The sequence below is a fragment of the Ictidomys tridecemlineatus genome, chromosome 7, assembly GCF_052094955.1.
Source record: "Ictidomys tridecemlineatus isolate mIctTri1 chromosome 7, mIctTri1.hap1, whole genome shotgun sequence".
NCBI lineage: Eukaryota > Metazoa > Chordata > Mammalia > Rodentia > Sciuridae > Ictidomys > Ictidomys tridecemlineatus.
The window spans coordinates 42,307,337-42,324,706 of NC_135483.1; the positions used below are offsets into that span (position 1 = coordinate 42,307,337).

The window sequence follows — 17,370 nt, forward strand, 5'->3', positions numbered from 1 at the left end:
GTGGTTAAGCACACCTGGGTTCCATCTCTGGTACAGAAAGAAAAAGAAAAAATCTTTTTTGGAGACTAGTTGGAATTTTACTGAATTTCCATATTTTAAATATTGGAACATTCCAATTAAGAGGGGGAAATGTCCTACTATTTATTCACTTCTTAATTTATGTCTCAGGAGAAGACATCTAGTTTTTTAAATAACAATAATAAAAATAATATTTGACTAACTTCGTAACTTCTATAGTTGTTCATCCATTCATATTACTTAACAACTCTATTTTTTTTTTCTTTTTCTGTACTGGGGATTGATCCCAAGTGCTTTACCACTGAGCCACATCCCTAGCTCTTTTGATTTTGAGACAGAGCCACAGTGAGTTGCTGAACCTGGGCTTGAACTTGTGATTCTTTCACCTTAACCTTCCAATTAATGAGGATTACTGTTGTCCACCACCATTCCCGGTTTATTTATCAACTCTTATTGGTCATGGTTATGTATATTTTCCTAAGAAATGACTACTTCATCTTAACTTTCTTTTTTTATTTTTATTTGATTTTTTTGTACTCAGGGGCACTTAATAACTAAATCACATCCCCAGACCAATTTTTTATTTTTATTTTAACACAGGCTCTCCCTAAATTACTTAGGGCCTCACTAAATTGCTGAAGTTGGCTTTGAACTTGCGATCCTCCTACCTCAGCCTCCCAAGTCTCTGGGATTACAAGCATGTGCCATGGCACTCAGTTCATTTTGTTTTTCAATTTTAGTAATATATACTTCAGAACAGTAGAATGGGCAAGAATTTTTTATGAAAGCACAAGAAACAAAAACAAAAGTAGATAAATGGGATTACATCAAACTACACAGTTTCTGCACAGCACAGGAAATCCTTAAAGTGAAGAGGCAACATTTAGAATGGAAAAAAAATATTTGAAAACAATATATTTGACAGTGATACAATCCACAATATTAAGAGGTTTCAAAGATTCAATGCAAACAAAAAATCCCAATTTTTAAAAACGTGCAATAGATATAAATAGACATGTATCAAAAGAAGACATACAAATGGCCAACAGGTCTATGAAGAACTGTTCAGCATCACTAATCATATCAGGATTGCAAATCAGAACCCCAGTGGAAATCATTTTACTTCAATAAGAAAACCAATTATTAAAGCTATAACAAGTGATAACAAGTGCTGGTGAGGACGTAGATAAAATTAAACACTTGTACACTGTAAATTATGGAGATTCCTTTAAAAAGTAAAGATGGAGCAATCCCACTACTTGGTACATACATATCCATAGAAAAGGAAATCAGCACATCAAACAGACATTTGCACTCCCATTTTTATTGCATCACTATTCACCAAATCCAAGAAATGGATACAACTTCAGTATCCTTCAACTGAGAAGAGATAAAGAAAATATGAGATACAAGCACTATAGTATACTATGTAGCTATGAAAAAGAATGAAGTTCCAGCATTCACAATAGCCTGGACAGAACTGGAAATCTTAGTTAATTAAAACTAAGCTAACTAGAGAAAGACAAGGATTGAATGATTTCACTCTATGTGGCATTCAAAAATCTTGGTCTCATAGAATTTGAGAATAGAATGGTGGTGACACAAAACTGAAAAGACGGGCCAGGGGCAGGGGGTTGGAAAGAATGGGGACAGAATGATCAATGGGTACTGAGTAAGGTATGAGTAAGAAGATTTGGTGTACCATTGCACTTTAAGACAACTATAACAATAATGTAGTGTTTATTTCAAAAAGCTAGAGCAAAGGATGTTGGGTGATTTCACCATAAAGAAATTTTAAACGTGTGAGAAGATAGATATGCTTAAACTTATAAGCATTGTGCATTGTATATATGTATCAAAATATCTCATACTCCTTCATAAATACATACAAATTTGTTTCTTGTTTCAGTTTTAAATGTTTAAATTTTGAAAGTATTCATGTAAATATATACATACCTTGTCATAATTGTTTTAAAAATATATCTTTAGTTCTGTCCTTTTCCTCATTTCAATGATTTTATGATTTCTCTTGCACATACTCTCATTATTTACAAAAACTTTTTTTTTCTTTTTTGGTATGGTGGATCAAATATGAGGGTGCTCTACCACTGAGCTACATCCCTAGCCATTTTTTAATGTTTTTAATTTTGAGATAGTCTCTCTCTAATTTCCTTAGGCCTCACTAAATTACTAAGTCTGGCCTCAAAGTTGGAAATCCTCCAGCCTCAGACTCCCAAGTCACTGGGATTACAGGCATAGACCACTGCACCTGGCACAAAAAGTTTCTTTATTGTTTCCTTTAAAAACTTGTGAATTTATTGATTAAATTTAATATTTAGTTTGTTTTCTATCTCACTAATAATTAATTCTATCTTCATTCATTTCTTTTAATTTTTTTTACTTTACCTCGTTTCTTCAGTCACATGCTTAACTCACTTATTTTCAACAACTTTTTATTTAAATAAATTAATTTGCATGGCAGAATAGCATATACCTGAAATCCCAGCTACTTGGGAGACTAAAGCAGGAGGATCACAAATTCTAGGCCAGCCTTAATAATTTAATGAAAGCCCGTTTCAAAATAATTGTTTTTATTCATTTTTTTTGTTATACATGGGAGTAGAATGTATTTTCACATATCGTACATAGATGGAGTATAACTTTCCATTCTTGTGGTTCTACATGATGTGGAATTACACTGGTGGCATATTCATATATGAACATAGGAAAGTTATGTCCAATTCATTTCTACTGTCTCTTCTATTCCCACACCCACCCAGACCCTGGCCTACCTATTGAGTCAGCATCCACATATCAGAAAGAAATTTCAGCCTTGGGTTTTGGGGGGATTGGCTTATGGTAATAAAATATTTTAAAAGGACTTGGGATATAACTCAGTAGTAGAGCCATCCTGGGTTCAATCCTCAGTATCATCAAAAAAAAATTTTTTAATTTAAAAATAAGTTCATTTAAGTCATTATTTCTTGAGTAATAGTTAGAATATAATTCATAGTTTTGATATTTAACCATCATTATCACAAATTTGTAAATAGTCTAAAATTTTAACTTTATATACATGACTTTTGAGTTAAAGAGAAAAATAAAGTAACAAAAATAAAGGAAAATGGGAAATTGGAGGGAGAAGCTGGGGGTGGGTGGTGGGGAAGGAGATATCACAGAAAGTACTTAAGGTGATGTTAACTCTTTTACTAACATCTTCCACTTAATGAAGCAGAACTTCAGGTGGAGGCTCCATATAATCTTTGGCTTAGCTTAAGAATTTTGTAAAATTCTGAGTTGTTCAAAAAATGAAAAGTACTGACTTTTAAAATAAGTCCCCCGTGACCAAGATGCTCAAGCATGGGAATGCGTGATTACGTGCCAGCTATTGCAAGAGATTCAAACATGGAGGGGACAAATTACTTTTAAGATCTTTCTCACTGTTTGCATCCTATCATATAATTTAGTCAAATATAAAGTACGACAAATGGTGCCACAGAACTATTTTTAATTCAAGTAAACCCCCTACTGTAATAAACTCCATAGGAAATCGAGAATGCCTTATTGAAATATAATTGTGTTAAAATTAATAGTTTGCTTAAAACCACATTCCTAATCTGCAGGAGTTGTAGAATAAACAGAGATGAGACCAATTTTCTCTATAGTTTATTAATAAGTCAAAAGAAATAAGGAAAAAGGGGAAGCATTATAAAGTTTTTTCCTTTGCCTAGTTGCTGAGTCTTCCATAGTAAGTTCCCTCAGTATTTGGTTTTGAATTTGGGGTTAATGGCTGGTATATTTGAGGTGCTGATGAAATCTGAAAACATGGGTGTTGCTTGAAACATAATACATAAATTGTAATTTTTCAGCTATAGCACAGGTTAGGACTGTCCGTTTTTTCCCCCTTCATTTCCATTCCCAGAAGTTATTGAAGCCAGGGGAATTTCCACTAATCCTTAATGAGACTCACTAGCTTCAATTCTCAAGAACTGAACTCAAGGTGGGTGCAGTGTCACACGCCTATAATCCCAGGGGCTTGAGAGGCTGAGACAGGAGGATCGCAAGTTCAAAGCCAGCCTCAGCAACAGTGAGGCACTAAGCAATTCAGTGAGACCCTATCTCGAAATAAAATACAAAATAAGGCTGGGAGTGTGGCTCAGTGGCAGAGTGCTCCTGACTTCAATCTCCAGTACCCTCCCCTGTCAAAAAAAAAAAAAAAAGTGAACTCGACACTGGAAGGACTGACTTTCTTATATTCTACTGAGATGCATAAAAGATTTGTTGCACAAGGTACTCATTTTTTTTAATTGAGCTTTCAATCCATAGCTTCCTTTTTGTATCTTTGATGGTATATTCTATTGGTCTAAATTTTTATTCATGTCTTGTATTTTATTTATTTCATTCATGACTTCCTATGCTGGACTACTGCCAGAATCCTCACCTGGGGCTTTGAACCTAAGCAGCCTGGACATCTCTCAGTCTCCTTATTTCCATGTTCTCCTGTTCCTGACTTCCTGCTCTTTCTCCATAAACCAGCATACATATATCATCCCTCCTCAATTCAGTTAGGAGGCATCATGCCAATTACATACACTATCCTTACATAAAGGTTATATTGAAGGTTTTTGTGTACCATTTGTTTAACCAATGCAACATTAACCCTATTTTAAAGACCCAAATATCTACTAGCTCTATAATAACTAGCAAAGTAAATTGATTAGAAATACATTCATCCATATCATTGACTAAAGAAAAGTATTGTGGATGAACTAATGATTGCCTAAACTGTTAAAACAATCCAAATAATGATCCAAGTGCTTCATTTTTTGAACTCTATCTCCGCTCTGAATGCAAGCACAGAATTCCCAGTCCCAAGTGGCATTGCTTTAGTTTGGGGACAAAAATAAGGTGCTTGGTTTTTGCCAGGTAGATCAATCTATTGTGACGATAACTGATTTCAGTATGTATAAAGGAACAAAACTGAAAGGCCAGGGTAAGAAATCTCAGTAAAAGCACCATGACTCTAGTTATCAGGTGACTGATAAGTTTCCATATTGATCACTTTGTCATGTGTGAGAACTTTGAAGATAAAGAATTGTTTTTTACCCATCTCTATACTCCAAGCACTCAGCACAATATCATACACATTATAGTGACCCAAAATAGGTTTGTTGAATGAAGCCATTTGTATTTTCTTTGGTACTTTGAATATCATTACGTTTCACTGCCACCATGTCTTAGCATTCTGTGAATTTCTTCATCTGTTCATTCAATAAGAACTTGCTTAGTATCTATTTTGTTGCTGACTGTGTTCTAGGCACTAAGGATTCAGTGAGCAAAATAAACAAGTATAATACAACTTCAAGCAACAGTTAATGCTATGCAGACAAAGATGGTAAGGGGACAGAGAATGGCAAGTCGATGCTGTTTTAGAGAGGAAAATGATGTTTGAGCAGGGATCTAAATGAAGTGAGGGGGTCTGTGGATATTTGAGTGGAGATCATTCCAGCAGAAAGAACAACAAACGCAAAGGCTTTGAGACGTGAGTTAGCAATGGTGTGTTTGAGGAATAACAGCTGAAACAAAATGAGCAAGAAGAATGTAGAAATTAGGTCAGAACAGCAGACGGGTATCGGATCAGAGAGAGCATTCTCAGCCATTGTTTGGACTTCTATTTTATTTAAAATAAGCCACGGGAAGATTTCTGAATCAGAGTAAAATGTGATTTCTACTTTTAAAGAATCACTCTGATTGTTCTGAGAATCGTATACGGGTAGATACATGTGGGTGGTAGGTAGAGAAAAGGACAGTAAGACCAGCTAGAAAGCTTTTGCAAGAGTCAAAATGAAGCCAATGAAGGTGGTTAGGACCAAGACAGATCCAGAAGATTTTCTCGATAAGAATATATGAAAAAATAGAAAGAGCCAAGAATGAGCCCAAGGTTTATAACAAGTAGCAGAATGAATTGGAGGCCACTAACTGCAGAACATGGCATGGGAAAACTGAGTTCCATATATACCAACTGAGTAGGAAACTTGGGTAGGCACTTGAACAAACAGTATACAAAGGTGAGGTCTAAAAGAAGTCATCAGATTACAGTGTCTTAATGTGCTCCAGAAGCCAGGTTAAGAAAGTGTTTGAGGAATTATTTGTGTCAAAGGCCAAGAGGCTTAGGTGAAATGCAAACTGGAAACTGAGCATTGGTTATATGAGATGTCATTTGTGATTTTGGTCAGAGCTCTTTAATTGCAGCGATATGGTCAAAATCTGATGAAAACAAACTCAAGGAAGAAAGAGAAGTAAGGAAGTAAGGGAATAACTACAGACAAATTTTTAATTTCACTTTTACTAAATATGAAGCAAAGAAATTTATGCACATTTTGACATTTTTTTTTCCTAATTATTTCTTTGCTCTATGGCTTTGCAACAAGCCTGAATTCCATCTCTTTATTCATCTCTATATGATTGGAGTGTGTGTGTGTGTGTGTGTGTGTGTGTGTGTGTGTGTGTGGTGCTGGGGATTGAAACTAGGGACTCATGAACACTAGGCAAGTGTTGTACCATTAAATATATCCCTAGACTACATGACCAGATTCTAATAATCAATAGACATTCTATGAATCAATAATGTCACACGGGCCAAGGAGTGGCAACGCTCTGTATTTGTAGGGAAGATGCTAAAGAAGAAAACTCTCAAGTACTGGACTTAAAGAGAAATATGAAATGCTGAAAGCAATAGTAGTACATGAGAATACTACTTTTATGGCTGATCACTTGGTACATTCTATGTAATGAAAAGCAAATCTCTTGTAGTTGGCATGGTTTCAGGGATGGTGAGGTCCCACAGTGACAAGGCAGTGTCTGCACATGAAAGCATTTTACAATTTCATTTCTTCCTTCTGCTTTTTTGCCCAGTATTAAGAGTACTCTATGAGATGGTCTGAGATTAGAGGGGAAAAAGAGAATTATACAAGAAAATGTGTGTATCAAATTGAGGTAATGTTATGGGTTGGTCTTAAATGTCCCCAAAAAAGCTCATGTGTTGAAGGCTTGGTCCCCAGTTGATAGGGACCCCTATTGAGAGATGGTGGAAGCTCTAGAAGGTGAGGCATATTTGGAAGAAGTAAGTCATTGGGGGAGTGCTGGCCAGTGGCTCTCACTATGTGTGTGTGTGTGTGTGTGTGTGTGTGTGTTTCCTGACGTGAAGAAAGCAGCTTTGCTTAACCCAGCCATCACTGCCACCATGTTCTACCTCACCACAGCCCCAGAATCAACCAAGCCAAGTGACCATGGGTTGAAACCTCTGCAACTGCAAGTCAAAATAAATCTCTCTTCCTTAAGTTGATTTTCTCAAGGGTTTTGTCACAGTGATGGAAAACTAGCACAGATAATGTCTCAAATGACTAAGTTTTTAGAACATTCTAAATGCTAACTCCGGGCAGAACTTGACCACATCAACATGGTCCTCTCCTTATGGAACAAGTTTATGGCGCATAGAGTGAACCATTAAACAAATAGATCTCATTTTAAGTTTCATGAAATGGAAAGAACAGAGTGTTCATGGAGCATATTTTTATGAGTTACCTAACAACCTAGGCAACCAGATGAAACTTCTAGAGAAAATGGGATTTCAACTGAATTTGGAAGGATGCGTAGGAAGGCACTAATTATGGCTCCAATATGATCAAGTTGCCGTTGGTGTGTACCACCTTCAAAGCTATTAGATTGTTTCTTCTATGTTTGTCTCTAGTGAAGGATGGTTTTTAAAATATAGAGAAAAAGCAAAATGAAGTTTTAATGATACCCGCATGCTCCTTGAAGGGATGTAATGATGATTAAGAGAATGGAAACCACGTTGTTTTAATGTTACTGTGAAAACAGAAACCAAAGTATGCTAGTTCTAATTTAACCATGGTAACCTTGTTTTTGTAACTTTACAAAAACTGGTGCTTTTTGTCTTTACTGAATACTTTTTCTTTTGTCATCCAGGTAATGTAATCACTTCCTTTTGTGTGATAATGATGTGCAATTAAATTTGTAACTCTTCTGTCCTGCTAGACTGCTAATTAGATGTCTCCTGAGTCAAAAAACAAAGTGAATATGTGTTAGTTTTTAAAAGTATGGTTGTTTTTCTGATTTTGATTGTCAATTATTATTTTAAAATACTGGTGCTTTAATATAAGACAATTTGTTTTATTCCATTGAGAGACATTTAAGAGTCAGAATGAAAAAAAATGGGTCATCATTTGTCACCACACTGAATGTAGTATAAATTCATTTTATTTATTCTTATTTCTTTGAAATGAAATTATCTGAGTTGAAGGCAAGTTTATAAAGTTAATAAATAGCATATTTCCACTATATCTTATGAATATCAATAAATTTATCACTCCCAAACCATACAGATCAATTCTAAAATGGACAATTTTGTCTGGCAGTTGAGAGCTTAATTTCTAGGTTCATATAGCTTTGATTCACTTCTTAGATCACTATAAATGCTATGTAACTCTCGTCTCTTTGCCTAACTTCCCTACTTTCATATATTAAAAAGAAGAAAAGAGTAATATGCAATTCAGTATTTTATGAGAACTAAGTAAAAATGTTAATATATGCAAAACAGAATGGGTCAGCAAACACCAGTAGCTCAATAATCTTTGGCTATTATTATTACTATTATAATGTATATATATATATATATGTGTGTGTGTGTGTGTGTGTGTGTATACATCTTTATATACATATATAATTGCTTTATCTATTACTTAACAGCATCTCATATTCACACTCTGCAGATGTAGCACACACATATTTAATTTATATTGACATAACTACCTAAAAACTTTGAGAACCAATTTCAAGATTGTTATTGTCCTGATAATTTCATTCTTAGTTCTTCATGAGTCCTCTCAGACATAGATTGCCACTGATTCAAATTTCTAAGTAAATATCTGCAAAATGATACATATGCAAATTATATTGTATATATGCAAAATAGAGTAGCATAAAGTAAAAAAGCCACCAAAGCCATCATTATTAAAGATATTATACTCACCTATTTGGAAATTATCAAAATTTAAATGAAATCTGAAACATACCTAGATGTCTATATAACATCAAACATCTGTTTGAATGCTTAAAATCTCAATTAAATATCTATATAGTTGGTTCATGATGCCATGTGTACAGGTGTTTGAAAAGTCTCAGTGATAGTTTGTTTTATGATTTGTGTCCAAACATAGGATAGTGACAAGCACAGGATATAAATTTTATGTATTTGTTCTTTTTTATTTTTTTTAATAGTCTAACTTTTAGTCTTGTGGAATCAGAAGAATGACTAAGGAAATCTGTGTTCTCAAAGAGCTTCCACTTCAGCAGAGGATCAGAGTTACACAAGATAACAAGTTTATAGCTGGAATAGAGTATCAACCAAATAAGGAAGTCATAAACAAGAAGACGACATGGGATACAGAGAGATAGATGTAGAACAGGAGGAGGGAAGGAAAGGAAGATGAAAGGAATCCTAAGGTCCCATGTCAACTCTGCAGCAGGTGCAAAGACTACACACCAGGACTGACACAGTCTTCCAAGTAATTCCAAAGGAAAATGAAATAGGTAGAACTCCTAAAATACTTGAACCATGGGATTAGTCATCTGATTGAGATTCTGTGGTTAGATTAGTGATGAGTAAACACTCACTGAAAGAATAAGCCAACAAACAAAACACAGGCAATTACTAACTCCAGGAAAATAGAAAGGGGAAAATAAATATGGTTTTCCCTATGGCTGGTTGTAAATAGCATTTCACAACTAATAAAATTAGTATATATAAATTTATATAAGGGGAGCAGGGCACTATGATGCATGCCTATAATCCCAGCCAGGAGGCTCATACAAGAGCATCACAAGTTCAAAGCCAGCTTCAGCAACTTAGCAAGGCCCTAAGCAACTTGGCCAGACCTGCCTCAAAATAAAAAATAAAATGAGCTGGGGATTTGGCTCATTGGTTACATTCCCCAGGTTTCAATCCTCAGTACCAAAAAGAAAAAGAGAGAAAATTCTATCAGAGGAATGCTATGTGTGATAAGCATAAGAGAGAGAACGATATTTTGAACTTCTACAGTAGGAAGTCAATAAATGAAGGGCAAACGAAAAAAATAAAAAATTAAAAATCAGATGCTGAATAGTAAATGTAGTACGATATTTGTATTTATTTTTAAATGCTAAAAAAAGAATGACATCCTATTGGTGTGTGTGTGTGTATGTGTGTGTGTGTGTGTGTGTGTGTGTGTGTGTGTATATATATATGACTCTATAGGTATATATAAAAACTTATAAAATCAGTTGAAAGAAAAAGAATCAAATTCATATGTGTGTTTTTTTTTCTGTTGAGGGAAAAGAAAGGGGAATGGTATGGAGGTAATGTAATTTTATGTAATTAATATGTAATTTCTCATTTCTATTAAAAAATTGATAGAAACTGGTAGGATAAATAGATGTTTACTCTAGGAGGTTGACATAAGAGTGTTTTATTATTTTTGATTGTTCTTCTTTTATTTTTCCAAGTAAAAGTAGTATTTTTTAATGAGACATCTTTATAACCAGAACTTATAACTAGAATTTTACTAAGGGATATACAAAAAAGACTTGTATTAGTAGACTTGAACAAGATTTGTATATCAGTAATAGAGGCGATATCAATGAGCAAGGTAGGCTGTATTGTCCTGCTAAGTTTACTCCACAGTCAGATGTTCTAGAAAGTTCTTTATTTGCCTTAGGATCTTTGCAAATGTCAAAACTCATGCCCATGTCTGCCCCATCCCATTCCACCACTGCAGATACACACCTGCTCTTCACCCAGCTAACTCTCAGTCACCTATCAGATTCCATCTGAAATCTCTCTTCCTGGGAAAGCACTCCTGACTCTCCCAATCCCATCAAATCGGGAACTGCAATTCATTTGGGATTTTTTTTGTCTGTGCCTTTCTCCCTAGCCCGCATTAACATTCCATGAGATAATTTTTCTACTGCTCAAAATGAAACCCTTGAAGTCACACTTGCTTGCCTTTTCTCTCACTTTCCGTCTTCAATTGTCAGCAAATCCTATTGTCTCCACCTTGAAAGTATGTCCAACCTACAGCTCTGTCCCTTGGTAACCACCTCCCACACCTGCCTCCTACAAATCCTTTTCCACCAAGCAGCCAGATGGGTTCTTTAGAAACTAAAGTCAAAAATACCATATCTGAGCTGGGATATAGCTCAGTGGCAGGGAGTTTGTCTAGCTAGCATGCAGAAAGTCCTGGTTGGATACCCAATACTTGAGGACAGTGGGACATGAATGGACTCTACTGTCTTTAAAGTCTCATCTCCAGTTGTTGGAGCTCAGAAAATGACACTCCAGGGAAGGGAAAGGGGAGGAGGTACTGAGGAATGAAATTGACCCAATTATGTTCTGTGCATCTATGCATATATGAATGTATGAATATGTGACAATGAATTCCACAAATGTGTGTAATTATAATGTACCAGTAAAATATTTTTAAAAGAAAAATATTTTTTAAAAAATAAAGAAAATGACACCCCAAATTATAGTGCTTCAGCAAGCTGAGTTCTTTGAACTAGAGACTTTGGAAATCCTCAGAAGCACACCAGAATTTCTTTTTCTCAAGGTGCACAATAAAAACTATAACCCCCTCAAAGCAAGTCACAACATCTAGACCTCTCTCCCTTCTTCCTTGAAGACTTAATTCCAACAGAGCGCTGCCCTATGCCCAGAAAAATAGACCACTGCATGGAATAACCAAGAAGAATCTGAGCAGAGAGACCTCACTGGGTTTCCCCACCTCAGTTACCATTAGATCAGACCATTTTTTAAATCACATTTATGCATAGCTGGCCATTCTTTAACAACCCTACATGAAAAATAGTTGTCCTCAGTACTGCATATAAATAAATAAATAATAAACGTACATCAACAACTAAAATATATTTTTTAAAATAACAGTTGTATCCAAGCATGATGGTGCACACCTATAATTCCAGCTACCTGGAAGGCTGAGACAAGAGGATTGCATGTTTCAGGCCAATCTAGGGCATTTATAGACTGTCTCAAAATAAAAAAAGGACTGGGAGTGTAGCTCAGTGACAGAGTGCTTGCCTGTCATATATAAGGCCCTTGGCTCAATCCTAAAACTTTAAAAAGGACAGTTATCCGTTGGGTCTTTGGGTCCTCATTTCTGAATTCTTCTGTGTCATATAAAACTTCAGTTAAATGAGCTTGTTATGCTTTTTCTCTGGCTAATCTAACCTGTTATAAGAATGTTGGTCATGACCTTTATAATCTATGAGGAAAGGTATGATGCCTTTATCAAAAATTAGACTCAGACTCAATTAAAAAATCAGATCAAAGATACAGCAAATGGAACTTCTCCGACCAGAAAGCTGTTCAAAACCCAGCCTTGGTCTTGCTCTTTATTTACAAACTTCATTCTTATGAAAATTCTTTTTCTCTCCCACATTTTTTGTACTAAATTAGCACATACTAAATATTTATTAAGTGAAGGAATGATCCCACCACAGAATATATTTTAAAAGGAGATGTAAACCCATCAGGAAAAAAATATATATATATATTTAGATTGATAGTCATTTTTAGTTCTTGTTCTTTCAAAATCACAATATACTTGGTAGGAAAATAAGAAAATGGTATTTGCCAAAAGATGAATTGAGGATGTGGTCTAGTCATCTTCTAGAACGTTAAGCCAACCTAAACAGAAAGGTATTTTCAGCTTTGAAAAGTTGTTCATGCACATGCAGAATTATAAATGGCCTAATTTTCCTTATATCTCCATAATTAACAGAATAATTATTGATCAGCACAAAGCATAGAGTCTCTGGAGACATGATTTGTGTGAGTGCTTAGCTTTTTGAAAGCTTAAATCACTGTAGTCAGTATTAAAAAATGAATTGATAGTAAATGTGGTGTAATTAATCCACCTATTCTATTTGCACATGAAAATCTTTTCATGCTAAATATCTCATTCATTTAGGAAAGAATACAAATGTATTACAATGACGGAATGAAATATAATTGGAACTTTTATTTCCCTGCAATACACCTTGTTTTTAATCTTCCCAGACTTTTCATAGGTTGTGCAAGTTTACAATATTTTTCAACTTTTATCTGCAAATGTCAGGTGCAAAGAATGGTCTGGGTGGAGCAGTCAAAGATTACTTTGAATCCCCTGGAAGGTACAGATGGTAATGCCAGATGGTTTTCCCTCTGGGTTCTCCAGCCTTCCTTGCTTCACCCTGTGTCTCAACCCACAGGTGACACTCCACTGAGACCCAGGGTGTATATATCAGGCCCATAGCAGAGGGTTCCCTGGGGAAAGACAAGAGGTATGAATGGGAGGATGGAATAAAAAAAGAGGAATCCATCCCTCTTTGCCTAGGTAGCCTCAAGTCTGTAGCAGCACTAGCATTCCTTTGGGCCTCCAGCTACAAAGATAATCTTTCCAGGTGACCTTGGCCCCTGAGCCTAATACCACCCTCTGTCTCCCCCCACCCCCACCCTGGGGCAGTCCTGGCATCTTGCTGTTGCTCAGCTCTGAGCTGCCTTGCTATCTCCTTGTTTTCTTCAGTGCTCATCCGTTTCCTGTGTGATGGATTCCTGAACTGATTTCCTCTCTTCTATATATTTAAAGCAGTTTGTGTTTCTCTGACTGGACCCAAGGGTACATGATATTTGCTCCTTGAGGGGCGCCACTTAGCTTGCCTTGCTTACTGCTATATCCTTGTGTGTAGGAGAGTGGCAGGAAAATATTAAGAAACCAGAGAAAATGTGCTAAATGCATGAATGAAAAATATTACAGGTGGCACACACCTGTAATCCAGCGATTCAGGAGGCTGAGGCAGGAAGATGACAAGTTCAAAGCCAGCCTCAGCAACTTAGAGAGGCCCTAAGCAACTTAGCAAGACCCTGCCTTAAAAATAAATAAATAAACAGGACTTGGCATGGGCCCCAGCAGTTAACTCTCTCAACGTTCAAGCCCCAAGCTCCAGTACCAAAAAAAAAAAAAAAAAAAAAAGGAAAAAAAATTATACCTTTCAATCTAGTTCTCAATCTAGAATAGGGAATACACTTTGAATACCACTTTTGTATAGGATTGTTCCTGTATGTAACCCAATCCCAAAATCCATGTTAGGGTAAATATCTACATCAGTGAGCACTAATATTAATATTCAAAATATGTAGGTAACCTGGCTTCCATTGTCAGTTATTATAACCACACTAAATATGTTCCATTAAAGTAAGGAAATTGCAACATATTACTAAGGAATGTTCATTATTACTCAACTAAGTCATTTTTTAAAAAATGTTTGTTTTAATTTGCTTCTTTTCTAGGTCAAATTTTGAAGAAGGGATGGTTGTAAAATATATTCTCTAATTGAGAACTCATATTCTTTTATTCTTTACAAATAGCACCAGAAAAGGAAGTTCTACAAAATAATACTTAGAAATGCATCAGCTCTCATTCGAGGTAAATGTTCATCCAGATAGAAAAGATTTTCCCCCATATATTAGCACAAACTAATTTGATTACTTTTTGCTGTGAGATAGAGGACTTTATTAATTTGAATCTATGTGTCTAGGAATGGGGTACACTCTATAGGGATGGCGTTTTTAGGTGTGTGGTGTTGTCTACACTGGGCTGTAAATTCTGTGAGAAGAGAATCCACATCTGTATTGTTGCATGGTACATTGCCAACACCCAGCACAGTGCCTGGTATATAGCAGGCACTCAATATCATTGGCTGAATGGAAAAAGAATGAATTATGAGTCACTATGAACTGATTTGGTTTTCATCATAGCTCATTTTTGAGAAAATTTTTGTCTCATTAATTTTTCATAGCTCACATATTTCCATCTTCCCACAATACTTCCACTTTTTGGCAGAAAAATCTTTTATCTAGCAAGGATGGAATAAGTTGGCAAAGCTCTAATTAACAAGGGGTATGACGACATCAAGTTATTAAACTGAGCTGCATTTCTGAGGGCTTGTGCAATAGCACAATCATATCATTTCTTGTATTAAATTGAAATACATTTGGAGTTCTTTTATTTTTCTCCTCACCCTCAATCCATTGGCAAATCCTATAGACTCTATTTTTAAAATGCATCTTCATCAAATTGTGTGCATGTATAAATAAGGCATAATGAATCCCACTATTATGCATAATTATAATACACCAATAAAAATTTGTATTAATTGGGACTGCAGTGCACACCTGCAATCCCAGCAGCTTGGGAGGCTGAGGTAGGAGGATCACAAATTCAAAGCCAGCCTCAGCCATTTAGCAAGGCCCTAAGCAACTTAGTGAGAACTTGTCTCAAAAAATAAAAAGGGGAAGTGTGCCCCAGTGGTTAAGTATCCCTGGGTTCAATCCCTGGTACCTCAAAATATTTTTATAAAAGTATCTTAAATATAATTATTTCTCAGTGCCTACTCTGTGCCCACCAAAGCACAAGCCATCATCTTTTTGGATCTAAGCTTTTGCATAAAATTCCTGCTCCTGATATTTCCTTTTGCAGTTTTTTTTTCTCTACCTAGCAAGGGAGATAAAAGAGAAGAAGAAAGAGAGAAAGGTAGAAAATTAGATCCCAACACTTAGAATCTTTCATGACTTTCCAAAAATTTTAGAACAAATTCCAAATTCTTTGTCCTACATGATCTTCACTGCCGTCCTTCTCAAAGACTCCTCCTCTTTCACTGGGTTCAGATTCAGCAGTTATTAAAGAAAGTTCTAGCAAATTAACTTAGATAAATTCATACAAGATACATTGTTTTTTGTTTCTTTGTTTATTTACATTTCAATTTTCTACATTTTTCCCCTTTATTTTGCCTTGTCTTTCCCAGGAGAATGGAGGCCCCAGGATGGCAGAGAATCTTTGTTTAGCTCAAATGTCCTGGGGGAGGAGTCCAAGGGCCATTCAGGTGGCCTATCCCATACAACAGCTTCCCAGGCTGTTCCTTGAATTTCCAACCTGGAGTTGGCACTGGGAGAGGTGAGCATGAAGGGGCTGACTATGGGGAACCTGTCCCTCCTATGCAATGGTACTGCTGGCCCTATCTGAAGCTTGCTTGGGTATCGAGGTGGCTCAGTGAGGGATAGCTTCTCCTTGCTCTGGGGCATGCCTGAGTCTTTGGTATCCAAGTGCTATGGAGTCTGAAAACTATGTTTAAAATATACAAAACAGTGACATTTTTTTGTAATGAAGAAGGAAGAACATTCTCACACCAGTGTCTTTATTGTCTCTGCCTAGAATAGTGTTTCCCAAAATCTTTTCTATTTTTGGCCTATATTATTTTCACATCATTCAGGTGTCTGGTGAAAGTTTACCATTGTAAAACCTCTTCTTCTGTACACTTTCTAAAATAATGTTCCTTTTCCCCCTCTGAGTCCCTGTGCTTTTTCATACGGATATACTTTGAAATTGCGTATTTATTCATGGGCATGCAGTACTCACTCTATGACTTGTGTCCACGGTAGAAGACAAATAGCTCTAGGAAAGGTGGAGAGTGTGTCTTGCCCACTGCTGTATCCCAGGGTCTTGAGTAGCACCTAGCAGAGAGCAAGTTCCCTGTCAGAGTGTATTGAATGAATGAAACACCAAGTACTAACCAGGCCAACTTGAGTATAAAAGAAATTCACCTCACCAGTGTCTTTTTCTGTCTTAAAGTCCTCCTCAGTGGATCCATGCCACCCCAGATAGACACACATGCTTCCACACTCAAGAAGTCAGTGTGTTGCTGTGTTTCTTACACCTCCATGAATGAAAGGATCCTTTCTGTCATTCATTCTCAGTGTGATACAGATGATTTAAAATCACTTCTGGGGTTTTAGTTTCCAGGCTTATTCACTTTTTAATATGATCTGAAGCTCAGAATAAGAAACTCTTAAATGTAGCATTTAATGACTCTTTTATCATTTATAATAGTAACATATTGGAAACAATCGGAATATCTATAGTTAGTAGTTTATTTGACTAAGATGTAGTTCAACACATATCACAGAGAACTATGCAGTTATTAAAGAAAGAGGGGAAGATCTCTGCAAATTAACAGTGACTTCTAGGCTATCTTGTTTTAAAAATGCAAAACAGTATGTACAATATGCTACTTTTTGTATAAGAAGAAAATTTGGAAAGTACATATATATATGTGTGTGTGTGTGTGTGTGTGTGTGTGTGTGTGTGTGTGTGTTTGTAAACAAAAACAGAAAAGATAAATAAGAATCTAATGAAACTGACTCCTCACAAAGGGTAGTTGAGAATAGAGGAAAAGGCACAG

General features: G+C 35.9%; 1 long non-coding RNA gene across 1 annotated transcript in view; it reads right to left on the bottom strand.

The window, feature by feature from the left end:
• Window positions 1-13,095: 13,095 nt before the first annotated feature.
• Window positions 13,096-17,370, bottom strand: part of LOC120892951 (uncharacterized) — a 38,010-nt gene continuing 33,735 nt past the window's right edge. The window contains exons 3-4 of the long non-coding RNA XR_005737797.2: window positions 16,548-16,642; window positions 13,096-13,399 (exon numbers count right to left, since the gene is read on the bottom strand). This is a non-coding gene — a long non-coding RNA (uncharacterized LOC120892951). The remainder of the gene's footprint in view (window positions 13,400-16,547; window positions 16,643-17,370) is intronic.